The following is a 27476-nucleotide window of genomic DNA, read 5'->3' as shown; positions in this document are numbered from 1 at the left end:
AAAATAAAAGTCGGGAGGGGGTTAGAGTTGGGCAAGGGGGGGGGAAAGGTTAGGGGAAGGGGTGGGAAGGGAAGTTCCTTCTCGGGCCGCTCTGATTTCGGATGAGCAGCCTCAAATGTTTCATTTCGGTTCGTTATTTGGTTTCAGGAGTGGAGGTTGTTTTTTTTAGTTCATTGTGGGGTAGATGTTAAAAAGGAGCGCGGGGGACGTACATGTGCGCGCGCTACCCGGCGCGCGGGCTTACGTGTGTGCGCGCGCTACCCGGCGTGCACACACACGTACGCCCGATCTTACAACTTGCTCACGCAAGCACGCGCAAGTTATAAAATCAGGGGTCGGGGCGCGCAAGGGGCTGCACAATTGTGCACCTCGCGTGCACAATTGTGCAGTAACAATAAGATCAAGGGCTACATTTTTTTTTTGTATGATCTCAATCTGGTACCTCATACAGTTTTAAAATTTAGATATCTTGTTCTAAACTGCATTGTAAAGAAATAATAAAAAAAAAAACCCAACCTCATAGATCAGAATACTTCTTTGTGTTACCAGAAGGAGGGCAACAATGAAGATTAATTGACTTCTCAAATAAAAGTGCTATCCTTCATTTGATTGGAGTTGTATGTTTAATTAAATAACCATTTCACCCATGCTGTGCTGTAGTAGGAGACATCGGGCTATCTGAGAAATCATCCCAGAGCTGCACTCCAGGCAGCATTCTTAAGGGACAATAACGTGATTAAAACATATAAAATACCTTGGCAGGACTGGGCTTCTGTGTCCGGCTGGACTGGGTGAGAAATGTAGACGGTTATTGATGAGCTTCTTCTCATGCTTGCTGATACAAGCATGGGGATATCAGACGTAATGTTTCACTCTCCGTCCATGTGCGTCTCTTCCAATTTCTAAGTCCAAATCAAAGTGAAATGAAGTAAGAAGCAGTGCGACGTACAATTCTACTTTAATTACAGGGATGGGATATTTGTCAGTGTTCCATAAAATGAAGGATGCTTTTTTTCCTATGACAAACTAAGTGCTGCGGTGATATTTGCTTACTTGGTGATTGCCTGTTGTCACTCTTTAAACAGTGCTGGCATTTTATGATTTTTAAAAAAAATTTTGGGGAATTTGACAGCCATGATAGAGGAGAGCTAACGCTGTAAGGAAGATAAAATATATCATCTTCAGCAGCTGTGATTCAGTCGACACAGCATAGTCAACACCTTTAGTGGCTGCCAGCTGTATTAGCGCGAGCCTTTTGGCCCAAATAAGAACATAAGAACATAAGAAATTGCCATGCTGGGTCAGACCAAGGGTCCATCAAGCCCAGCATCCTGTTTCCAACAGAGGCCAAACCAGGCCACAAGAACCTGGCAATTACCCAAACACCTAGAAGTTCCCATGCTAAGTAAACACACTAATGAAAAGTGTTTCCAGTCTGGAGACTGCTAACCTTTTGACTATGGCGTTAACGTTAAGTACATATTTGTAGAAGTTTGGGGAAGATGAGAACTTACTAGCTGCACAGGAAAGGTTCTGTGCTCTTACAAATTTCAGCTCCAGAAACAGGCAGGTCGGTCACCTGCTTTTCACACTGAAGAAAGGTGAATCAAAAAATCTTTTTTTGTTTTTTGTTGTTGTAAGTGCACAGAGTAGTATGGTTGGCACTTCATGCTGAGCTTCTCCTACCTTAGTTGTAGACCATTACTGCAAGTAGCTGCCCAACGTAGACTTGTGTAAGAAAAGCCATGCGACTGACTGCCCCTGATGTTGACCGGCTGTCAGCTAAATGAGAAGGCGTATGGATAAAGGTCTTTGGAGAGCTTGAAACAGACTTGCCAAGTTCAACAAATGTTCAGTAGTTCAAATTGTTCAGAAGACTCCGAGTAGAGCATTTTAGCAAATGGCATCAGTCATCCAGATCTTAGATTTCACATTGCATTGCTGTTTGAATGTAGCAAAGGGAAATATTTCAGCATTTAAGGATAAGGTATGATGGTCTCATGTTAGCTCACGTCAATATGTAGATATCTCAATCAACCAATAGAACTTAGCCTGAAGATATCTGTGATTGTGACTATGATTCGTTCATCGGGTCTATAAAGCACTATTTCTTCTTTAGTCTGATGAGCAAAACTAGTTATAGACGAATTGAGTTAAACCAATAAGCAAGTGTAGGGACCATTTGGGATCCTAGTATTATTAGGGTCTCTGGCTCAAACATGCACTTGCTTATGAAGGGACGGGTGTACTTTTGGGCAGCTCAAGGTCCTCTTGCCTGAATATACAGTAGCTGCCTTGGGTAAAAAAAAAAAATAATTAACTACCTATGTAAAAGACATATTTTGAAAATGTACCCCTTAAAGATATTTTTTTTTTCAGGTTACTATAGTTACAAGCTTTTCGCAGATGGCTCTAGAGTAACAATGGAGTTAAATCTGTTTTCCCAGTATTGGAACATCCTGCAACTAATTCCCTTTGGCTTCGTAATAAATCATCTGGCAGCCTTGCTTCTTCAGGCAGGTTCGAGGGCTCACCAGGTTTACATACCTTTTAATTTCAGCAGTTCAAAACTTCTCAGTTCTAGCCCTCTGGTGGGGAAGCCTTTCCACACATAAAACGGATCTTCCAGACAGGCGCTGTTCCCAAGAATTGTGCCCCTATTCCAGAGTGGGAAACGCAGCAAGTAGATAGAGAAGATGCGATCCAAGCCAGGGGTGTTACATGATATTTTTAGTCCTCTTGCCCTGCTGCTCTGCATGGAAGGACAGACTAGATCTGTGGCAAGTTTTGGAACATCCTAAGGCGCAGTTTTTTAGATTCTGTGGCAGATTTGCACACGTTTTGAATCGTTCTATATACAACTGCATATAATTTTTTTTTTGGGGGGGGGGGGATGGGATTTATTTAAAAACTAAAATACCAAGTTTTGTTGTTGTATCTGAATAATTTGGATTTTAATGTTTTCCCTTTTTTTTTTAACCATCTCAGGAGGTTATTTCTCCCTCATGTCTGGAAGCAGGAGCCACATGGCAGCTGGATAGCATCAGCAGTAATTGCAGTGTTGATAATTGCTGCAGAGCTTGGGGTGGGTGGCAGGAAAGAGATCAGAGTGGTTAGGGATGTGCAGGGTCTAAAACTTCACTTTGGTTTGTTCATTCATTTCATATATCACAGTCGTTCGTCAGGTTTTTCTGGAAGGAAAGAAAAAACCTGTTCCTTTGTTTTGTTTTTTTTTTGTTTTGACATTAAAATCAATATGATAAGGTCACTGTAAAAGAAAAAAAAAAACCAGGTCAGGTCCCAGGCCTGATGCCAGGACACGGCCTGTTGCTGAAGCCTGGACCTAAGCCCAGGGCTAATGTCGGGCTGGCCCAACCCAAGGCTGGGATTTGTTGCTGGGTCCCTTTGCCAAGGCCAAGGCCTAGACCTAGGCCTAAGCTGGACGCCAGGGCTGGCCCAAGACCAGGTTCATTGCCAAGGCCTAGGCCTGGGCCTTGGTGACCGGGACCTGACCATTGGCCAGGCTTTGGCATCAAGCCCAGGCCCGGGGCCTTGGTGATGAGAGCAGGCTTGAGGCCTGGTCCCACCAGAGACCCATTTTGATAATACATTTTTCATTTTCTGGAAAAGAAAAGAAACAAAAAATGGGCTAATTTGTCCCGCTTTTCATTTGTGTTTCACACGAATGCACATCCCTAACAATGGTCAGTAAGGGGTAGAGGCCAAAGAGGAGGCAGCAGCTAGTGGGGGTAGCAGGGAGGGAGGTGAGGCCAGAGCAGAATGGAAGGTATAGATGCTGTAATGGAGGCCAGCAGGTGGGAAGTGCTGGGAGACAGCCAGAAATAGAAGGATTTGACAGGTCAGAGTAATTAGAAGGAGCTGCTAGTCTAAGGTAGATACGGTTCTTCTATTAGATCAGAAAAAGGAGTAGCCCCTTTAGCTCAGAAGCAGTATCCATACTTTAAAACTAGAAGATCACAGATTCAGATCCTAAGATCCCTAGTTGAGAAAATAGACTAGAGTACTGAAGAGGAATGGGGATGGGTGAGCAAGTACTCTGCTTCTATTTCATAACAGGGAGAACATTCTGTAGCAGCTTCTCTGTTAAGACTCAGGTCATGCCACTGGATCCAGCTGCCATACTGCCGCACCCAGTCTCCCCATAGGCATGCACGTACACATGTGCACACCCACAGTGGTGGGAACAACCTGAATGGCACCTCCTGATGATGTCAGCCCCCTTCCCTATTTAAAACTGGGTCCTGCAGTAGTTCTTCACCTCAGCAACAGGGCTCCTGATGTGCCTTGCTCATTAGTCCATGTTGCCTTGTTCCTGGGTTCCTGCTTGTTTCTTGCTCCAGTGTTCCTGCGTTCCAGGCCCTGCCTTTGTCTCCTTCATTGTTTCCTGTCTTGTTTCTGAGCCCTTGCTTTGCCCAGTCTTGTATTGTTCTGTCTCATCTTGTCTCTCTCTCTCTCTCTCAGCCTGACTTCCTGGGTTCTGACCTCGGCTCTGTACTTTGACCATCCTTGTTTGCCTCCTGCCCTGACCTCCGGCCTGTCTACCAATTCTCCGTGTCTGCTGCCTACCCTGATCTCTGCCTGGCTTTAAGACTCTTCCTCTTTCCATGCCTTAGGGACCCACCTACTGGCCGCCAGAACCGAAGAGCTCAACCTGCGGGAAAGGCGGCTGGTATAGGCGAAGCTCCAGTCAGTCCCACCACAGGGCGCCTGCCAGTTGATGGGGTGGGCCTAGCAGGTTCACCTGTTAGATTGTGCCAATCACCCCTCAGCACCAACGGTTCACTATCACCTGATTCCTTGCCCGTGTTACGTTCTAATAGAAATGCGGAAAACTAAGAGCTTTGGCTCTTTTATGATTATTTCACCTTGATGGCATGGGGGGCTTGTACTGTTGATGTCAATAGAGGACTCATTCCATTTCAATTTCCTGTGCTGTTATTTTGCAATAGTTAAATTAACAAAAACTGAAAAAACTAGGACAGCAGTAAATCTGAAATGACAATAACCTCATATTTTTTAAAATTATTTTGGCTTAATGCATTGCTTTACAAATAATGCGCTGTACTTGAAGTTGAATGAGAATATACTAAAAACTTCTGTAGAGATGACCTACCATAGAAACAAGTACAAAGGCAGAAATACTGAAAGGACTCTGAATGCTAGATGTTCATCAATGGTCCCATTGTGTGGAACAATTTGGTTCCTAATATACATTTTAATCAGAGAAATGTCTCATTTCTGATTAATAAGTTAACACTATCCAGTTAAATATGCCTTCTCGTGTTGCTTAGTTATGGTTTGAATATTGGTACCTTTAATCCAAGGATTTAAAGCTAAGAACATAAGAACATAAGAAATTGCCATACTGGGTCAGACCAAGGGTCCATCAAGCTCAGCTTCCTGTTTCCAACAGAGGCCAAACCAGGCCACAAGATCCTGGCAATTACCCAAACACCAAGAAGATCCCATGCTACTGATGCAATTAATAGCAGTGGCTATTCCCTAAGTAAACTTGATTAATAGCCGTTAATGGACTTCTCCTCCAAGAACTTATCCAAACCTTTTTTGAACCCAGCTACACTAACTGCACTAACCACATCCTCTGGCAACAAATTCCAGAGCTTTATTGTGTGTTGAGTGAAAAAGAATTTTTAAAGCCCAGAAAACAACAGTTCTATCATGCAAGGCCCTTTCAGGCACATAAGAACATAAGAAATTGCCATGCTGGGTCAGGCCAAGGGTCCATCAAGCCCAGCATCCTGTTTCTAACAGAGGCCAAACCAGGCCACAAGAAGCTGGCAATTACCCAAACACTAAGAAGATCCCATGCTACTGATGCAATTAATAGCAGTGGCTATTCCCTAAGTAAACTTGATTAATAGCCGTTAATGGACTTCTCCTCCAAGAACTTATCCAAACCTTTTTTGAACCCAGCTACACAAACTGCACTAACCACATCCTCTGGCAACAAATTCCAGAGCTTTATTGTGCATTGAGTGAAAAAGAATTTTCTCAGATTAGTCTTAAATGTGCTACTTGCTAGCTTCATGGAATGCCCCCTAGTCCTTCTATTATCCGAAAGCGTAAATAACCGATTCACATCTACTCATTCAAGACCTCTCATGATTTTAAAGACCTCTATCATATCCCCCCTCAGCCGTCTCTTCTCCAAGCTGAACAGCCCTAACCTCTTCAGCCTTTCCTCATAGGGGAGCTGTTCCATCCCCTTTATCATTTTGGTTGCTCTTCTCTGTACCTTCTCCATCGCAACTATATCTTTTTTGAGATGCGGCGACCAGAATTGTACACAGTATTCCAGGTGCGGTCTCACCATGGAGCGATATAGAGGCATTGTGACATTTTCCGTTTTATTAACCATTCCTTGGAACCTAACATCATGTAACTACAGCAAGGGTTATCTTTCCCTATATGCCACACCTTGCACTTGTCCACATTAAATTTCATCTGCCATTTGGATACCCAATCTTCCAGTCTTGCAAGGTCCTCCTGTAATGTATCACAATCCGCTTCTGATTTAACTACTCTGAATAATAGTGGAAGCTATTTTCAAGATCAAAATCATAGAGCATATAGAAAGACATGATTTAATGGAACAGAGTCAACATGGATTTACCCAAGGGAAGTCTTGCCTAACAAATCTGCTTCATTTTTTTGAAGGAGTTAATAAACATGTGGATAAAGGTGAACCGGTAGATGTAGTGTATTTGGATTTTCAGAAGGCATTTGACAGTCCTTCATGAGAGACTTCTACGAAAACTAAAAAGTCATGGGATAGGAGGCGATGTCCTTTCGTGGATTACAAACTGGTTAAAAGACAGGAAACAGAGAGTAGGAATAAATGGTCAATTTTCTCAGTGGAAAAGGGTAAACAGTGGAGTGCCTCAAGGATCTGTACTTGGACCGGTACTTTTCAATATATATATAAATGAAAGGAATACGACGAGTGAGGTTATCAAATTTGTGGATGATACAAAATTATTCAGAGTAGTTAAATCACAAACGCGGGCGTACTTATTAAAATCTACCCCTCCCCTATGTGTGTGACCGAAGTGAAGTATTTTACTAGCATGTTGGCATTTGTATCAATATTATTTGTTGTGTTTTCTCAATAGAACATGCATTGGTGGTAAATTACTGTTTTTTCATAAGGAAGGCTATTGCACCTGGTAGGAGAGAGTGTTTATGTTGCTGTTATTGAGATGTCACCAGAAATATCTTTTTTTGTATGGTAAATTGAACGGGGAATGTCCTAGTTTTGCTCTGCACCCATTGTTGGGGGTCGAGGGGGTTCCTGTGAATGCAGAATGCTTGTTTACATTTAGCCTGGTGATGGTCACATATTCAGTGTGTCACGCATGTGAGAACCATCTATCAGGTGTGTCCCGACAGAAAAAAGGTTGAGAACCATTGCTCTAAGCTAAACATCTAATCCTTTAAAAGTTGACTGCAGTGCCTTTAGTCCCCATCTTCTCCCTTAGTGGCTTCCATTGTTTCTTTGAAGAGTTGTGGTTCGGTTCCCAAAGGCAGATGTTAACAATCAATATTTGTATGCCTTTAAAAAGAAGCATGCCCTAAAAAGAAGGCTAAAGATTTCCAACCAATAAGTAAGCATGCCAGTGCCACCTCCGACAATTCTAGATGTATCAGTGTCGCCCTGGGGTGGGGTTAATAGAAGCAGACACAGCCAGATAACAACGGTTTGTGCCCACATTTTCTCACAAGTGCCAGGGCAAGGTAGGATGATAAAAATTGGTGCAATGCTTTGCAGTGCCTCAAAATGTGTTGCTGCAGTTGCTCTTGAGCAGGCATTGATAGAAGTGCCTCTGTCGCGTTTCAGCAGATGTTATGAGATTGATCTGGTTTACAGAAATGCAATCCACAGCAAGTTTAGGAGAACAGTAGCATGTATTGTCTGAATTAACCAGAACATAATTATATTCAGTGGATCACTGTACTCCAACTGTCACACAAGGAAGGCAATGTTATCATTATCTTTAATTTTAAGTAGAAATATTAGGAAAAGCACTGCTTCCAAAATGAAAACATAAGTAAATGTTCAGTAACAACCTAGGGAAGTGTGCATTAGAAATATGCAAGATAAAGTACATTTTCTCACTGAAATGGTTCATTTAGAATCTCAATTATTCCCTCAGTACTCTCTAATCTATAGTGTTGACTGTCAAGCAATCAATCAGTAAAAATTGATGTTTGTACTAGAGGTGTGCATAGTTTTTTCTTTTCGTGCCAGTTTCATTTTTGAATTGGGGGTGGGTCATTTCGTTCCACCCCAGGATCGGAAATTTATTTTCAGCAAAATTTCATTTGTAAAAAAAAAACAAAAAACATCTCAAAACCCGCCCAACCCTTCCAATTTCATTAAGTATAAAGCCCCCCCCCCCCCCCCACACACTCACACACACTCTCCAGACTCCCCCCAAATTCCCTGGTGGTCCAGTGGGAGTCCCAGGAGCGATCTCCCGCTCCCGGGTCATCGGCTGCCAGTAATCAAAATGGCGCCGGTAGCCCTTTGGCCTTCTGACAAGGGCTACCGGTGCCATTGGATGACCTCTGTCCCAAGGGAGGAGCAATGGACAGCCCGCGCCGGTCATCCTTTGCCCCTACTAATTCATATATTTTTTATGACCTTCTTCAGTTGACCCAATCCTTGATAGGTAAAGTGCCTTCCACTGACCCTTCTGTTGACCTCCAGTCCTAATAGTCCCGCTACAGTTCTCTATTTTGCAATGGTTGTTTCTACGATCTTTTGCTTTAATTTTTTTTCCCTTGGGTTGTGGATTGTTTTCCTCCCTCCCCCCCCCCCCCCCCCCCACCCCATATTGAGGACTTGTTTGAAACCGAGAGGGCTAATAAGTACTTGTATTGTATGGCGGTTTTCTTTCTCTTTTTCTTTCTCTATTTTTTATCTCAGTTTCTTATTTCTTTCAAGATTAATGTCTTGTATAATTTTGCAAATTGCATAAATAAAAAATAAAATATATTTTCCCACCAAATTTACATGCATATGGTTAGATGTCAGATGTCTTGGAACATATTTATTGTCTTTATTGTTTTATAAAAACACGTCTCCAGTACAATAAATATGTTCCAAGACTTCTGGCATCTATTCTTCTGTTGTTTCCTCCACGGCTATCATAGATCGCCTTCCTCCTTGCTTCTTGGGTCCTGCATATGGTTAGACCTGCTATTAAGTGTGTGCAACATTTTCGGGAAAATGTACATTCACAGTTTGAAAAATGCAAAAGGATGCATGTAAGCCCAGCTCCTGCCCTGGCAGTGCCTCCGCTCAGCACATGAACAGGGAGTATGCACAGAAGTTTGCACACATATCAGACGGACAGTTTTGTTTTGTTTTTCATTTCTGCAAGTAAAACACTGTTTTAGCCAGAGAAATGTATCTGAAAAACCCCCTCCCTGCTGCGCACTAAATAAAGCCATGAGATTGTAAGAAATTGGAAAATACATTACCATACCCTTGCAGGAAACATCATTAAGTTGGTTTAGATGTTTGCAGAACTACGGTGAGGACTGGATGGTTCAAGGGGCTCGTCACAGCGTTATAGGGCCTTTCACCTCTAGGTTACCCATTCAAATCTGATTCAGGCTGGTACATACCTTCAAAAGATGAGTATTTCATGGCTAAGAGCCATGAGATAGAAGCCATGGAGGTGCTTTTGGGTAGAGATGGAGATCCTGTACAATATGAGATTAGTTTTGTAATTAACTGCAGAAATGTCAAGTTAATTAATTGCAAACTTTACTCCAATTTTCAAAAAGCTAAGTACATGCATGCCTTTCCTCTGAAGGTTATTCCAGGTTTATTTATTTATTTATTTATTTTTAATTTTTATATACCGGAATTCCTGTATGCAATACAAATCAGTCCGGTTTACAAGTAACGAAAAGGTTGCCCTGGTCTGGGAGGTTAGACTGGGGTTTTTTACATAGAACATAGAACAATAACAATCAACTATTGAACATTATTACAAGGAACGGTGAAAGTAACAATAGTATTTAACAAACAGATAATATTATTATAACATTATTTGTGTTCACATTTTACAAGGAACTTTAGTAGCGTTTAACAGGTATTAACACGTTTATACCTGTTAAATTGTGAAGCACCTTTTTTTTTTCCGAGGAACAGTATTGCACACACATTTGAAACAGCAAAAGTGTATATGTAAGGGCAAGTCTTGTGGGGGTCAGGAGGCCCCCCCAAGCTGGCCAAAAGTTCCGGTTGGGTCCAACGGGTGTCCGGGCGCGGAGGAGCACGTGACGCCGGCGTCACTCCGCTCCGGCGTCACGTGCTCCTCCGCTCCGGCGTCACGTGCTCCTCCGCTCCGGGACCCCCGTTGGACCCAACCGGAACTTTTGGCCAGCTTGGGGGGGTCAGGAGGCCCCCCCCAAGCTGGCCAAAAGTTCCGGTTGGGTCCAACGGGGGTCCCGGAGTGACCTCCTGCCACATGACCTACCTGTCACGTGGTAGGAGCACAAGATGGCGCCGGTGACCATGTGACAGGGGCTGACCAATGGCATGGCAGCCCCTGTGACACAGGCTATCGGCGCCATGAGGAAATCGCAGATGAGTGCAGGGATGGCTTCCTGACTCCCCGCTGGACCACCAGGGAGTTTTGGTAAGTCTTGGGGGGGGATTAAGGAGGGTGGGGGGTTTAAATTTTTATTTAGGGAACTGGGCAACGTATGGACAGATCCACAACTTATGGATTTCTCCATACGTCCATATTGAACGGAATCGACCCTCATCTACAACGTATCAACGACAATGTAAACTTTTTGTCTGCACATCTCTAGTACTGACTTGATGGGAGGTTTGGGTGAACTGAGGGAGGTTCAGGCTAAAGAACCAGGAGGGTCTCGAAGACCTGGAGAAGAACTTGGCAAACTCGAAATGGTGGACTAATTGGGAAAACTGGTAATTTCAATCACATGCATATGTTTTAAAAATACACCCAGTTATGCACGTAAATCCTGACTTATGCGAGTACGTCGTACTTTATTTTTGTGCACAAAATATGCGTGCGTACATTTTTAAAATAAGTGCGTAAAGTATGCATGCTTAGCGCAGATATATACTGTTTCAATACATTGCATGTATTCATGTGTAAGCATATATACACTGGGGCAAAGATACACCTATTTTATAATACACACATATCTTATGAACAGCCATATACACATGTATATGATGCCATGTGTAGTTGTGAAAGTTATCTTCCCTGTTTCCCACAGCCCTGCTATCTAGATATTAAATGGGATTTGGTGTAAATATCCTAAATCATGTATAGCACTGGCTATTTGTTTAAGCTGAGATGGATGCAAGTGTTTGTTGGGAGGGATAGGGGGAGCACACTTTTCAGGGCCTCTAGTAAGGGAACACAACCATTGTAAAGTTCAGATATCACCCAATAAAAAAACCACAGAATGCTGTTCCCAAAAAGAATTATTTTAGTTGCGGTAGATTTCAGCTGTAGAAAACCTTGGGATCTCCACTACGATTTGGCCCTAGCATAGGACCTGTAGGGAAGTAGGAGTGAAGCAGTGGTTGGCACCTACTGTATCTGTTCAAGAGCAAGTGGGGTTAGAAATCAGTGTGGCAGGGGGACTGTTAGTGAGACTGAAATGATCAAAGTACGCCAAATTTAACATCTATTTGGTGAACTGTTGCCTATCCTTCCAGTTGAGCACAACCTTGTGAATAGTGTTCCTTCCCTGCCCCCTGGCCACGACGTCAACTGTGACATCATCGGAGAGAGCCAGGAAGCTCCATAAAGCCCGGTCGCTGGGGCTGTAAGGAGGGGAGGGTTGATGAGGCTGGAGTGATCAGAGTATGCCAAATTTAACATCTATTTAGTGAATGGTTGCCTACCCTTCCAGCTGAGCAAGATCTTGTGGGTGGTGGTCTTCCCATCCTGCCATGACACCGACGGTAACATGATCAGAGAAAGCCGGGAAGCTCCATAAAAGCCCAGGTGCTGTGGCACACAGCTGCTGGCACAATGCCGAAGCCATGCGCCAAAGAGCTGCCTCAACCCCAGCTCCTGGTGTAGTTCATGGTCCTATGGACAATCATCTGCAGAGACTGGGTGAGTTGCCAATAAGTGACTGCGATGGGAAATCATCTTTTGGGGTCTCCTTAAGTCCTGGCACTAGCCAACCACCTTCACAACCAACAGGTGTTGCCTCGACGATAAGTTGCTCAGTAAAGTAGAATCTCCTGGAAGGATGGGGTAGTGGTAGAAAATCTGGAACTGTGAGAACTATGTTTTCTATAGATGCTACTTTGAGTCCTGTTGTGCTTCCTTCAGTATATGTTCAGACTCAATTACCATCAGTTATCCCTTCCATAGATGGTGGAAGTAGGGATAACCTTGAGCCCACTAATATGACACTTTTAGATGTATGGAGGTTGATGGCCAATCAGTTTCACAACTTTGTAATTTTGCCTTGGAATCTAGAACCACCTTCAAAGCACACGAGAAGCGTTTGACGATTTGAAAAATTGGTAGCTGTTCTTAACTGTCAGGAACCATCGCTACAGAATGGTGGACTGGCTTACGTAAAGGATAGTCTAACTATACTTTAGTAACCTGGATGTCTATAGAGAATCAATTAATAGTTAAGAATTTGTGTTTTGTTAATTTTCCTTTTACCTGGTTATTGCCACTAATTGAATTATTTAAAAAGTCTCTCTGAGATTCTAGCTTTTGTCCTAGAGAGAATGCCACCTGTATCTAATATATACTGTTTGCCTAGGCAGAGGAATCTGTTTAATAGGTGGTTCATTCTATTTGGAAGCTTCTGTTCATTCTATTCCTGCTAGGGTTATCTTGATTGTGTCCTGTGCGGAACAAGATAGAGATCTAGTATTTTCTAAATATTTCAAGAATTAGGGATTTTTCTTTTTGTGGGCAAAAGATTTATATATTTCCTGATGTCTCCCAAGCTACTCAAGCTCTTAGGAGACATTTCCTATGTTTAAAACGTAAGGTTTTGGTCCTAGTGCCTTCTTGTTTCTTAACATTTTCTTGCAAGGGTTTAATTACCCTTCAGACTAATAAGTATGTTTTTCTTGATCCCTTACACTTGGAGATTTTTACAACAAATAAGTCTGTGGAGCTGTGATTGGAGTCTTAATTTGATTGGGAGGAATTAAGCTGAATAGTAATTAACTGTATTCCATTACGCTGAAGTTATTTTCCTTATTTTGTATTTCTTGAAGTAATATATTCTCCCTACGTTATTGGGAATAGGCTGTGACTTGTAGTATAATTTATTACTTCTGTTCTCTCTTTTTCCTTTTTGTATTATTTTCTGCAAGTCAAGTATCCTTTTGTTTCATTGTTATTAAATCAAAACTTAATAAAGAGATAATAATAAAAAAAAAAAGAGATCAGTGTGGCATTTTAGTTTGATTTTTGGAAATTTCTGTTTCTCTGTTTCAGTGTGGCTAGGCCTTACATCCCTGGCTACAGAATAAGGCGTGAGATGATAGCTTTCTGGTCCACAATCTGCTTAGTAAGTGTGTCTCAGTGTTTCAGATTGCTTAAGGATTTTTGTATTTTATTCTGGCTTCCCAAGTCCTGCTCAGAGAGAGAAGCCGGCTGCTCTGAGAAAGGCTAGAAGTCCATTTTTCCCAACTCTCCTCCAGTAAGAATGGGGTCACCCTGCCTTTCTTGGTAAAGGTTTTGGAGATTGAGGGTTTTATTTTGGGGTTTTCAGAGAGAGGTTTATTTTTTTTTTATCTATTTATTTATTTGACAGTCAAACAACAGACAACCGCCAGATGCGGTTTCAGTACAATCCATAGTGCACAATTTAGAATCTCCATGACCAAACCTGTGTATAGATTCTTATGTATGAGCATCTCCAGTCTGAATGGAGAAGGCCACTTACACTCTTAAGGGAAGTCGGATACCTAGTTTATTTATTTGATTTATATTCCGCTTTGTGGCACTTTCAAAGCAGATTACATTCAAGTACTGTAGGTATTTCCCTGTCTCCAGAGGATTCACAATCTAATCAGATATGGGAGCAAGACTGGAATTATGTGCATAGAAATCTCTAATGTATTGGGGGAGGCGTTTTCTGCCATCCTTCCTGCCCAGGAGTGAGGAAAGAAGAGTTTTACCTGTTTTGTGAAGTTTGGGACTTTCAGCCTAAAAGATTCAAGTAGCATGTGAGAGGAGGTGAAAAAGACTTCACTGGAGTCTCTACACCTGGAACAGAAAAGACTGGGAAAATTGAAGTCTTTGGAGAACATCTGTGCATTTTTCAAACTTTTGGAAGGGAGAACCAAGTTGCATTTAGTACACCTGGGGGAATTCTACGCAATAAAAATTAAAATTTTGCACATACACATTTAAAATTCTGCATACTTTATATTGGTCAAAGTAACACAAAATACATGATGGTCTTTAAATAACTAATTGAAAATGTAATACAGAAAAAAAGTTATTTCTTAAGGATGCAGAGATTTAAATATTTTGAGCAGAATTTCCCTAGAAATTCGCTGTAAGAATGTCCCTTCCACCCTCTCTCCCTGCTCCCCTGGCCCGTTTCCTTTCACTTTGCCATCTCAGGCTCCCCACCTCCTTCACCCTCCACTCTCTCTCCCCTTCCCCTCCTAGGCTCAACCCCTTCCACTCTATCTCCTTCTCTACACTCAGAGTTTGACCCCTCTCAAAGTACTGCCCCTCACACTGGCTCCCTCTGTCCCTGACACACACACACACACACACACACACACCACACGCTCTCTCTCTTGTGCTCATACACACTCCCTCATATAGACTACCTCTCTTTCTCTCTCTCTCTCTCTCTCTCTCTGTTGTAAACACTCACCCCGTCATACAAGTTCCCTTTCCCTCTTGCACACACACACCCATACTGGCTACCTTTCTCTCTCATGCATACACCTTCACACAGGCTATCTCTCTCTCACATAACCCTGCATACTGGCTCCCCTCTTTCTTTCTTGCATACACACACACACACACCTTCACATAGGCTCCCTCTCTCACAAACAAACAAGCACCCTCACTGCCTCACATACACACATACTCTCTCTTTTTCACACATCAGCTCCCAATATTTCACACGTATATACACGTTCATAATCTGCTCACATAGGCTCTCTCTCTCTGGCACACACACACACCCATGCACCCTCACTCATGCTCTCTCTCACACACATATACCCTTATACACAGGCTCACAGTCTTACACACACACACACACACACACACACACACCTCCACACACAGACTCACTCTCAGTGGGGCCTGTTCTATTTTCACCACAAGCAGAATAGTCTCCACTCGTGGCAGGCCGGGACCTGCACCATCTTTGCCGTGAGCGGGATGGGTTCCACTCACAGCACCCTGGGGTCTACTCCAAATTCTGTGCAGAAAAAGGAAATTCTATGCAGGAGGGGAATTCTGTGCAAATTCTGCAGTAGTAGTGCAGATTCCTCCAGGAGTAATTTAGGGCAATCCCCATTCCATACTGGAAGCCTTACTTTCCCTATTCTAGGAGGAAGGACATCATAGAGCCTGCAATACTGAGGGATATTTAACACAGAGCAAGCAGATCTGAGATTTTGGATTGATCATGGATGTGTGTTTGGTGGCAGCTGATAACCACTTAAGATGTATTACAATAAACTTTCATTTTGGAACACATCACTTGAGTGTCCACCTTGGTTGTTTGGAGCTGTTACAGATAAATTCCCAAAAGAATGTGGGTACACCCAGTTAAGAGCTTTTCCCATGCACCTTTAGCCCTGGAGTTTTTCCTCCCCTGTATCAAATAATCCATCTCCCGGAGCTATGGACTGTGAGAGTACTTAGCCTCAGGACTGAGTGTGACCTCTGCCTTCATAGCAAGAACTGGAAGCGGGGCTAGACCTCACTGTGGAACTCACTGCCACAGGAACTCAGATTAGAACCTAACACCAAAATATTCAAAAAGGGCATCAAAACATGGCTATTCCATGAAGCCTTCACTTAACTACTCTACTTGGTCTGATGTTTTCATAGTAATCTCAATTATACAATTCTGTGAATTTGTTTTTTAAGAATTTTTATGTATTTTATTGTATTTTAACATTTTATCTTATTTTATGAAACGATATGCCGTGAACTGGCTGCAGTCACAAGTGAGGGGTGCCCAGAGCTTCCTTCACCTCGTGCTTCCTTCAACCAGCTCTGGGCACCCCTCACTTGTGACTGCAGCCAGTTCACGGCATCCTCGGGCTGCCCGCTCACCATCTTCCTCACAGGCCTCACAGCGGAGCTCCCGTTGGGGATCCGCGTCGTTGGTGTCATTGGCCACGCCCCTAGCCGTGTGCGTGGCATGCAGCCCTTTAAAGGGTCCAAGGCGGGAAAACCCACGGGGGCACCTCCAGGTGACGTCACCTAGTTCCACTACTTAAGGCGAGACCCTGTCCCCAGGACCTCGGCAATCGGGTCGACACCGTTGGTGTAATAGTTCCCAACACGGCCGGGAAGCGCAACACCAGTTTGGGTCTCCTGCTCTTGTTCTTCCATCCTTTATTTATTAATATTTCTGGGGGACCTCTCTTAGGGAAAAGTCAGTGGGATCAGGCTAGTTCTCAGCACTGCAGTCCCAATGGGGAAGGAGAATCCAAAAGCCTCTCCACTCTTCTCAAGCCCCAAAAAATACTTTAAAGGTTAAACTGGAAACATCTTCTGCCCTCACGGTCTCTCGCAGCAGATTCCATCACTGCTGCTGGCCCACCTAGGGTTTAGAGTGGGCTCACAGGTCTTTGGTCCTCTGGTGAGAGCCCTTTCGCCCCTAAAGGGTATCAGGAATAAAAATCTCTCTCTGTATATAAGAAGGAGAACTCTCTAGCAGGGAGTGCACAATGAGGTGTCACTTCTAACAGAAACTCCATTTGAGTGAAGATGGGAGGCTTCACCAGAGTGTACAAATCGGACATCCTTACTCTTCCACTGCTTCCTCAAACTGATCCCAAAGTGCTCTAAAATGGCTGGGCTAAATAGTGCTGAGGCATCCAATCCAGACCCTCCAAGTTGGGAGGGACTGAGGGGTATGGATGGTTTCTTACTCGAGTATTATAATACAGGGACAGTGACACCTGGTGGCCAGACCGGGGGGTGGGTGGTCTGCCACATAAAAATAGAGAAAAAGGAAGTTTTCTTTCCTCTCTTGGAGAAATTCCTAAGAATAGTTACTCCCTCTGGTCCACAACCTTAAGACTTACAGAAAAATAGGAATGGAAAGCTTCAGACTTTCTTTCCCCTCCTTATTCTCCAAAAATCAGTGAGAGCTCAGAAGCCCTTTTTGATTACGTAGCTTCTCCTGTACTCCCAGGACACACACCACAGATCTCATACAATCTGTCTGTCTGTCTCCTGCAGCTCACTGCAGGGGAGAAAGAGAATTGCTCCCTCTCTCACTATTCCCTACTACTCACTCCTTCTGGAAAACTCTAGGGGTTTCAACATACCATTGCAGGAACAATCCATTCTGGCAACCTCCCAAAGGGACGCTCTTACACATGTGGATACGTTTGTATTTTCCCCGAAAATAAATGTGTGCCCAAATTAGCAGATGTGATTCTGTACAGATAGTTTTGGTGGGATAGGGAGAAGTACGCATGTACTTTCCCCTTGAAAAATGTATAAAGAATGCAAGTAATTGCCTTAAAATCTATGTGGGCAGTTACAAAATGACCCCCAAAATGTTCTTCCACATTGTTGGATAAAATTAAAGCAGAGCATCTGAGGACACTGATATAAGCTGCAAAAGGCATTCCAGAAAGTGTGGTATATCTTTAGAGGTGCATTAAAATGTGTGCAGCTAATGAGAAAATGAATGGCACTGACACCAAGAGAGCATTAGTAGCATTCCATACGTTTCCAGGTCATAAGACACGAGAATCTAAATAACACTGAGCACAATATATTCTTTATTTTAAATTGTTTTATTTGGGGGGGAGGGGAGAGGATGCAATTACTTGAATGAGCTTTTGAATTAAAAATCTGGACAACTGTAGGGTTCAGAGACTGGAAACAGAAGTGATTATTCTAATGCAATAATATCTTGATCTATAGGTTCAATCTACTGTTGAAGGCAAGTTTGTCATTTACATTTTCACTGGTCAGAAGCCTTAGAACATTAAACATTGGAATTCAACATGAGAAAGAGTTAGGGTCAATATTAGGTATCCATTGACCATGTCAACTTTTAAAAACACCAAAACAGTGCTTGACATTTAATAGTTTAGAAAACTTTTCGTATACATATCTATATATTAATATAATTTGCACTTATCTGCTGTTACGGGAGCGCTAGGAAGCAGTCCCAATTCTGGAGGAGGTAGTGTGCTCTTGGACCACGGCACAACCGCAGAGGAGCTCCGGGGAAGCGCCGAGGCAGGAGAGACGTGTCCAAGCATGGGCAGATGGGCTGAAGATCAGGAACCCTGACATCTGTCGAACCTGAATGCATCAAAGAGACCCAACAACGCAATGTTGGTTTCTGGGGTAGCTCTCCGGCCACTCGATAGCCCTTTCAGACCTGCCGCTTGGAACGGCAGATACTACAGGACGACATAGGTCGAGGTGATGGCACTGGGACTTGGAACACAAACAAGACGACAATACTTAGAACTTGGAACTCGGACGAGACAAGGGTACTTGGAACTTGGAACTCAGACAAGACGAGGATGCTTGGAACTCGGATGCAGGATGCTCAGATGTGGACTCAGGAAAGTCAGGAGTGAACTTCGGATACTCAGACGAGGACATGGACTCAGGGTCTAGGTCAAGGACAGAAGCAGGCACAAGGTACTCTGAAGACCGGGAACAGAATACAGGACTCAGGATTCAAGACTCGGAACTTGGAACTCTGAACATTAAAAGCAAGGATCTACTGGAGGCTTGCGCTGCCATGGAAAGGACATCGGGATACAAGGATATCAGGGAACATTTGGAACATCAGGACATCAGGACTTCAAATCCCCAGGACACCCAATCAAGACAACAAGGAGACGCTGAGAAACAGGACATCTGGAGAACAGGACATCTGGAACAGGACCTCGGACCCCCAGGACACTCAATCAAGAGCATCAAGGAGGCACCGAGAGACGGAACAACTAGACATCAGGACATCTGGAAGAACAGGACATTTGGAACATCAAGGTAACGACATAAGGAACCGAAAGGATGGAAACACAGGATATGACGAGAGACCAGAACATGGAACCATAGACGAAGACAAGGAGTTCCCAAAAAGAACAGAGTGCCTAGGAGAAGCTGAGATGACAAGAAGTCCAGGAGCAGACTGACTCCTTGCAAAGGCTACGAAGAACTGATGAAGAACCATATTTATAGGGCTGACCTGGATGACATCATCAGGAAGGGCCGCAGGACTACTCCCACCGCGGGCCCTTTAAGAATCGAAGAGAGGTGCGGCCTCGCACCTAGGGCAGGACCCTGGAGAGTGGTGACCATGCCGCGAAGAGGAGCAGGAACAGCCCTAGGCCGCAAGGCCAGAACCCCAGCGTCGGCGGCTCCAGCTGCGAAGGTGCAGCATCGACGGTGGCCCCCAGGCCACTCAAAGGCACAGCAATGGCAGCTTCCAGGCCGCGGGAAAAGGCTGGGGGGTGGCTCCAAGCCGCAAGAGAGAAGGCAGACGTCGGCGGCCTCCAGGCTGCATGAAGGCATGGCGGCGGCTCCCTGCCGCCACACAGCAAGGAGAACGTTGGTGGCCTCTGGGCCGTGTTGAGACGGCGTCGGCAGCCTCCTGGCTCCAGCCGAGTGGAGAGGACATCGTCGGCCTCCAGGCCGTGGAGGAAGGGAAAGCTGAGAGGCTGCTCGCGGCCTTAGCCATGGGCAGAATCGTAACATCTGCATATACTTAGGGGACAGATTTGATTCAGATCCTATATGAATTTTCTGTGCATCAGTGTTTGCAGTGATGATACATAAATACTGAATTTTAACATTATGATGCTATTAGACTCCTATAATGGCTTTTATATGGAAAAAAACAGTCTTCCTTCCAGCAGTTTATCTCACCACACTCTGACAGTTTTGATGGGATTAGGGTGATGTTTGAAAGTATTTTCCAGTGAAGCACAATATGATAACAGCTAGTAAATGGTATCACACAGTAGGTACTGTAAATTGTGTTGGTGGGATTTTCGAGGGGGATAAAATAACATCTTCAGCAAATACTTAAATGCAACATGGTGTCACCTCTACAAACATGTCATGATTTAATTGCATTCTTTCCTGGAGAAAAATATGCAAGCAGAAAAATTACTAGGCAGGCTAATGGTATGGTTGCCATAGGAACATATCTACTATACCGGCTATGGGAATTGAGTTTATTTTTATAAGAACAGTTGCTTCTAATTCTCCGATAACTTCAGACAAAGTCAAACTGATCTGCCAGGCTGTGGATTTGGGCTAGTAATGGAAAACAATAAATTGTTAATGTGCAGTTCCCCTGACCGGCCGGCATTATGAATTCCTCCAAATAATCTTAAGCAACCAACATCAGTTTTCCTCTCAAGAACTGTTAGGCACAGAGTTTAACTATGTGAACCATAAATGGAAACGCCGAGTGCTTTAAAGTCAAATTCAAACCTTTGGTGCATCATTATTTGAAAAACTTTAGACGTTTATCAATGCTTTCATAACTTAAAAAAAAATGGAACGCATTATAAAATATGTAAAATAGTACAGGTACAATAAAATTTGAAATGAAATATTCTGTTTTTCTTCTAAAACTCTAGACTTTTTTCTTTGTTTTCATCATCATTGTTGTTTACTCATTCGTTTCCATGTAAAGAGCTCAACGCATGTTACAGCAGGTTAGAATCTAAGTCAACATACATACATTTGATAGTACATCAGGGTCAATATCTGTATAAGGCACAATAGGGTAAAATCATAAAAACAGGGAAACATAAAATAGAAACATAGAAATGACAGCTGAAAAAGACCAAACGGCCCATCCAGCCTGCCCAGCAAGCTCTCACACTTATTTTCCCATACTTATCTGTTTCACCGACCACCAGGTTCAGGGCTCTTGTTGGTAACTGATTTGAATTTCCTGCCACCCCCTGCCGTTGATGCAGAGAGTAATGTTGGAATTGCATCAAAGGTGAATCATAAGGCTTAATGGTTAAGGGTAATAAAAATGCAAAATGCAAAAAAAAGCGTTCCCAGAACTGGATTAAATTCCCCACCCATCAGCACAAACACAAAGTTAGTGAACTGTAATAAACCCACTAACTTCATACTCAGTCACAGCATCTTATTATTATACTTCACAACAGCATCATATTTGATCATTTTTGCTACTCATCTATATTTTATAATACTATACATATTTATTCATTGATACAGTTGGCTAAAATGTTAATATTCTTCCTTCAGTTTCCTCCCCCTTTCAGATCCTAGTTATTTTTCCTTGTTTTTTGTAACTTTCTCACATCCTAAATATTGTTATTATATCTGTTAAGTTTCATTCTATATGTGACGTTGAATTGGGAAATGTTTTACTATGTTACTCTGCCTTTACTCACATTGTTAATTGTAAACCGGGTTGATGTGATTCCTATCATGAAACTCGGTATAATAAAAATAATAAATAAATAAATAAATAAATAATAACTGGTGCATCAAGCAAGTTACCCTGATGCTTGTTTACCCAGACTGCAGATCCATGCCTTGTTGGATTTTCTCTGAATGTAAATCCTCTTTTCCACATTTCCCCCTGCCGTTGAAGCAGAGAGCAATGCTGTACATAAAAACATAAGAAATTACCATGCTGGGTCAGACCAAGGGTCCATCAAGCCCAACATTCTGTTTCCAACAGAGGCCAAGCCAGGTCACATGAACCTGACACTTACCCAAACACCAAGAAGATCCCATGCTACTGATGCAATTAATAGCAGTGGCTATTCCCTAAGTAAACTTGATTAATAGCAGTTAATGGACTTTTCCTCCAATAATTTATCCAAATCTTTTTTGAACCCAGCTACACTAACTGCACTAACCACATTCTCTGGCAACAAATTCCAGAGCTTAATTATGCGTTGAGTGAAAGAATTTTCTCCGATTAGTCTTAAATATGTTACTTGCTAACTTCATGGAATGCCCCCTAGTCCTTCTATTATTCAAAAGTGTAAATAACCGATTCACATCTACTCTTTCAAAACCTCTCATGATCTTAAAGACCTCTATCATATCCCCCCTCAGCTGACTCTTCTCCAAGCTGAACAGCCTTTCCTCATAGGGGAGCTGTTCCATCCCCTTTATCATTTTGGTTGCCCTTCTATGTGCCATACAGTATTCTTTGAAGTCCTCAATACTGGTGGGGGATCTAAAACACAGAAGCCCAGCAAACAAAATAACACACACAAGACAAAATTGTTGGATGATCTAATAAAACAAAATGCCTGTGTAGCAGGTTCTCTGTGCTGGTACTTTATCTTTGACTAGGGGGGCTTCGGGTCAAGATGGGGAGGAAGATTTCTCTTCCAGGGTTCCTGGCACTGCTATCACAATCTCAGTGACCACCTCACGCTCTAGATCAAATAGTTCCAGGAGGTGCCAAATAGTAAAGAATAAGAGCAGTGAAGCCAAAATCAACAAAACAGGGAGAAACCGTGAATCACAAAAGGGTCCATCCATTCCCCTACTAAGTCCACACTGGAGTTCACTCACAGAAAGTACTGGAGTCCATAATTAGTGTTCAAATATAAGATCATCTTTACTGTAACTTAAAGAAGAGGATCCAAGTCAAGATGACAAAAATAAGAATCAGCATATATATCAAATGATCAATAAAAAAACAAATGGTTTCTCTGTCCATCCTTCTTTTGGGCACTTCCCTTCCTACTCTTGCACCTTCATCCTGTTTGAAAATATTCTTACCCATGAGAGTGGGATAACTAGAGTGCAGTTCCAGTTTTGGCATGAACTGGGCTGAAAGAAGAAAACTCTCCCCAAGTAAAAATATCCAATAACACAGGTTCAAAAAGTCAACTGCAATTCATCAAAAATACAAGCCTATTGAGTTATTGGCTCAAAAGGCAGCTTCCTTTTCTTTATCCCATCTGTAAACTGGTCGCATGGGCAAAAAGATCTCTGTTCAAGCCCTTTGGCATACTGGGGGTATGCCCTTCCCTCAGGCATTGTTCAGGCCAAAAATCCCCAAATCTTCTCAAAACATCTTCCTCAATATCTCTTTGCCAAATCCTGGAATTGCCTTCTGTGAAATTCAGGGAGAATCTCCAGCTCTCCAACCAACTTGCTTTGAGATCTCAGGGAATTCTCTTGCTCTTCAATCCTCTCTCTATTGAAACCCTAGGAAGGTTTCAGCTCCTCACTCTCTCACCTAAGATCTAGGGGTGATCTCCAGCTGCTCTTCAAACGCTCTTGCTCTGAGATCCTGGGGGAACTCTAACCTTCCTTCTCAGCTCCTGGGCATGCTCCAAGGGTCTTTATAGTGGGGTTATAACAATGGGAGTAATAAAAAATATCAAAACCCCTCCTACTGTCTCTAAATAGCAAAAATCACATAGGAATTATGTTAGTGATGGGCATAGCCCCATCACACCAGCAATACATTGTACTGTGCAAAGTCAGAAAAATATTCAAAAGCACATGAAATCACATACCACTCAGAACTGGAAAAGTTCATCTCTCTAGGCCATCCCAAGTGCAGGAAAAAAATGGAAAATAAAGAAAATTACTCTAAAAAAAAAATTGACACCAGATGTTGAGGTTAAAGAATGCAAATTACATTTCCTGAAACAGAATTAGACATTTGCATGCAACTTTGAGCCAAAATTTGACTCTTATAGTCTTTATGCAACCCAAGAAATGTTTTACATCTTGCTTGGGTTGCTTTGGGGAATACAAGTACTCTTTGGCCTTAAAGGGTGAGTCTTTATTAGGCAATAAGTATTATTATTATTGCTATTCTGCATGGTGAGAAATATAAAATATTTATAAAATAGCATTCTATAGATTTATGCTTGTACACAAGATTTTCTTCCTTGTAAATCACATCCTCTCGTATGTTATAGTCTATGAAGCAACCTCAGCCTTTGGTAGGTATTGTCATAGAAGACATAATCCAGTATTTGGAAGAATCTCAGTGGCCATTACGTATCTTAAGAGAAATCATTGTTACTGTAATATGTTCCTCGTAATGTTCCCTGTAAGCCACCTGTGTTTCAAATGGGTCTGCTGCAGCCACTTCTTTGCTTGACCTGCCCACTGCATTGTAGTTCAAACCATGAGATGGCTGGAGTATGCCAAGAGGTCAGAATACGCGCAGTGGCCTTCCCTCCTCACGTAGATTAGAGGGAATGCTGGTTAAAAGTTAAGGCATCTGTTCAATAAGAAAGAGCTGATTGTCCATGATCTTTATGGACAATCAGGTCTGCTGAACGCTATGAGCTCTAACATAGTAATAGAGTAGATGATGGCAGAAAAAAAAGCCAACTGGCCTGTCCAGTCTGCACAGTTCGACTGAATGGACCAGTTGTCCCTCTTCTGCATGTCTAACACATCTCTTTCAGTTTCGGTAGCTTTCCCTTCCCTGAAAGTTGACTTGAACTTTGAGCATTATGTTGGAATGTCTCCTCAGCAGTGCTAATGTCATCACTTTGACTTCAGATATCACTTTACAAAATTCAAACCAGAATTCTCTGCAAATAATTGTGGGTTTTAGGTTATTTTTCAAGGCAGACTGCCTTTAGGTTAATTGTGACAGAGGTCAGATTACTAAGGTGCCATTTCAGTTCTCAAATACTTGATTTATTTTGACAGATACCATTCCAGTGGCATTATAGTGTAAGTTTTACTCTATGGCAAATTCTATATTTGTTGACAAATATTGTACTGGGCTTCCTTGAACATAGTTGTTGTTTAACGGAAAGGTTGACAGATATGGTATTTTATGATGAATGCTCTGGAACATCCAATTTAAAAAATGTATAGACTAAACCAGTAGTGGTCAACAAACACTGTGCTACCTTTTGGATGATGAATGAACTGAAATAGTGGTAGATTCAACATAAGGGATGAAATAGGAGATAGTTTTGTCTTCTGTGGCTATTTCAAAGAAACGGTGAAAAAAAATCTTTAAAGATGGTAAAAAAAGAATTTTCAACAAATCTCAGCCTTTAATTTAATTTTTGTTTTTGTGACACATGGCATCAGGCTCTTTCCAGATTCATCTTTTTATACACACATAAGGGACTTAAAATCAACAGGTCTTCTTGATTTTCCTGGGCTCAGCATAATCAAACAATTGTCTAAATATTAATTATTTGAAGATATTTAAACTCAATGGACCGATCTCATTCAATCAATCTATGCATTTTGTATGTAACAAATGTTTCATTTTAAGGGGCTACCATCCATCCATCATTGCAGACCATTTGACTCCCAAGTCTTCTTGAGTACCTACTTGTGCAAGTGTTGCTTTCTCCTTACTAAGATTTAAAACAACGTGCAAAGCATATGAGGTACCATAAGACCTGGTTCATCAAGGCCTTTGTCTAGTTTTTCACCTGTTGTCCAAAAGTCTTCATGGGTCAGCTTCTTTCTTCATCCTGGCAGTTTTTGCCTTCTCTTTTTGGGCTTCCAGGTCAATCAGAATTGGCCTCTTATGGATTATCATGTCATGAGCCCCAATTTCCAACTATACAGATATGTCTTTTCAGTTTTTTTTATATCCCTTCCCATGTCACATAGACCAGTCATTGGTGTGCACATGAAAGATTTTTGTTTTTCTTTTCATTTCCTGTTTATTTTGTTATGTGTTTACCCAAGATGAAATAAACAACAAAACAAGAAACAAAGTGCACAACAAAATGAAATGAAAGCCCCCTCCCCCCCGCCCTGTGCCCACAAAACTAATTTAAAGAAAGTCTCCCCCCATCCCCCCCGGTCCCCCTCAATCTTCCCCCAATCCAATCTTAACCCCATCGCAAGTTTATGAGTTTTCTAGGGGCAAGAGCAATTTCCAGTTGCTCCTGCCCTGCAGCTCCAATCTTTCAAAATGGCAACTGGGCAACCCGAGGTCAGCACCAGTATGTTGCATGGCAACTTCAGGAAATAATCTTCCCAGAAAGGGCGATGAATACATTAAACTGAGTTATTGTCCTGGCCTCCCCAAGGCTGGTTCTTCCATACAAACTAGGCAGTTGCCTAGAGTGCCAAATTTCAGGGGGGGGGGGGGGGGGGCAAAACATCTGGAAATCTCCAGGTGTCACCTATCCAGATTTAAGTCACAGAACCACAAGAGACAAGGAAATAGATGCAGAGACGGAAAGGAAACTGGTTGGATGTGGAAGTTGTGGAGAGAGCGTTCTGGGAAGGTGGAGAGACAGGGTACTGAAGAAACAAATTGGAAACCGATCCAAGATGCTGATAAGCGAAGGAACACAAGGTGATCAGTAAAAAGCAGCCTTTATTGGAATAAGACAGGGTACTGGACCGGTGAGATGGTGGAGAGAGAGGGTGGTAGAGCAGGTAGAGGGTGGAGGTTAGGATGCTGAGCACTACAAAAAAAGGAGCGAAGAAATTGGAGTGATAGCTGTTGTGCTGAGCAGGAGAAAGAGGAAAATGGTGGAAGGGAGAGGAGAGGAAAGATACTAGACAGGGGGATAGAGAGAAGGCATGCTGGGTACTGTGGACAGGGGACAAAGAGAGGGAGATGTGGGACTTGGGAGAGTGAGAGGTGGATGCCAAGTTGAAAGTTGGCTACTGTGCCACAGCTACTGCTGATAAGCAGGTGTATAAGTGGGAGGGTGCAAGATTGAAGGTTCACCTAGGGTGCCTAATACCCTGGTGCCTAATACTCTTGCACCAACCCTGTGCCTCCCAGTGGAGATGCTGGAAGTCCAACCAGTAACAGAATTTCAGATAGCATGGACTGACTAGAAGTTTCTTAGAATGTGAGAGTGAAACCTGAAATCCGGTCGGTTCTGTGGTATTGCATCAGGAACAGGCAGGCTAGATGGGCCTTATGGTCTTTATTTGACATAATTTTCTATATTTCTATCCAAATTGTACACCTAGAAGTAACGAGATATAAAATATGAATATTCCTTCAAACACTTCAAAGATTTATATGATAGGGTGACAGGATAGGGAGAACCCAGATAGGCTGGTGACAACTATCCATGGACCAACAATCAAACTGTTGTGTGTGCCGCCCGCGGCAGGCCCACGTTTGGGCCCACTTACCCCTGACTGCCAGCTCCTGCTCCCGGTTCTACCTCCCTCGCCCAGCCATTGGTTCCTTGCCTTGGCAACAGGTCTCCATGTTCTTCGTGTGCTCATTGCTTGTACCTGATCCTGTCTCCGTTA

The 27476-nt window shown here is 42.8% G+C and overlaps 1 protein-coding gene across 2 annotated transcripts in view; it reads left to right on the top strand.

Moving 5' to 3' along the window:
• Positions 1-27476, top strand: part of CDH13 (cadherin 13) — a 1208179-nt gene that overhangs the window by 437135 nt on the left and 743568 nt on the right. The window lies entirely within an intron of this gene.

Source organism: Rhinatrema bivittatum, chromosome 7, assembly GCF_901001135.1.
Source record: "Rhinatrema bivittatum chromosome 7, aRhiBiv1.1, whole genome shotgun sequence".
In the NCBI taxonomy this organism is placed as follows: Eukaryota; Metazoa; Chordata; class Amphibia; order Gymnophiona; family Rhinatrematidae; genus Rhinatrema; species Rhinatrema bivittatum.
The sequence above is the reverse complement of the archived record's forward strand: the minus strand, read 5'-3'. Positions and strand labels throughout refer to the sequence as shown.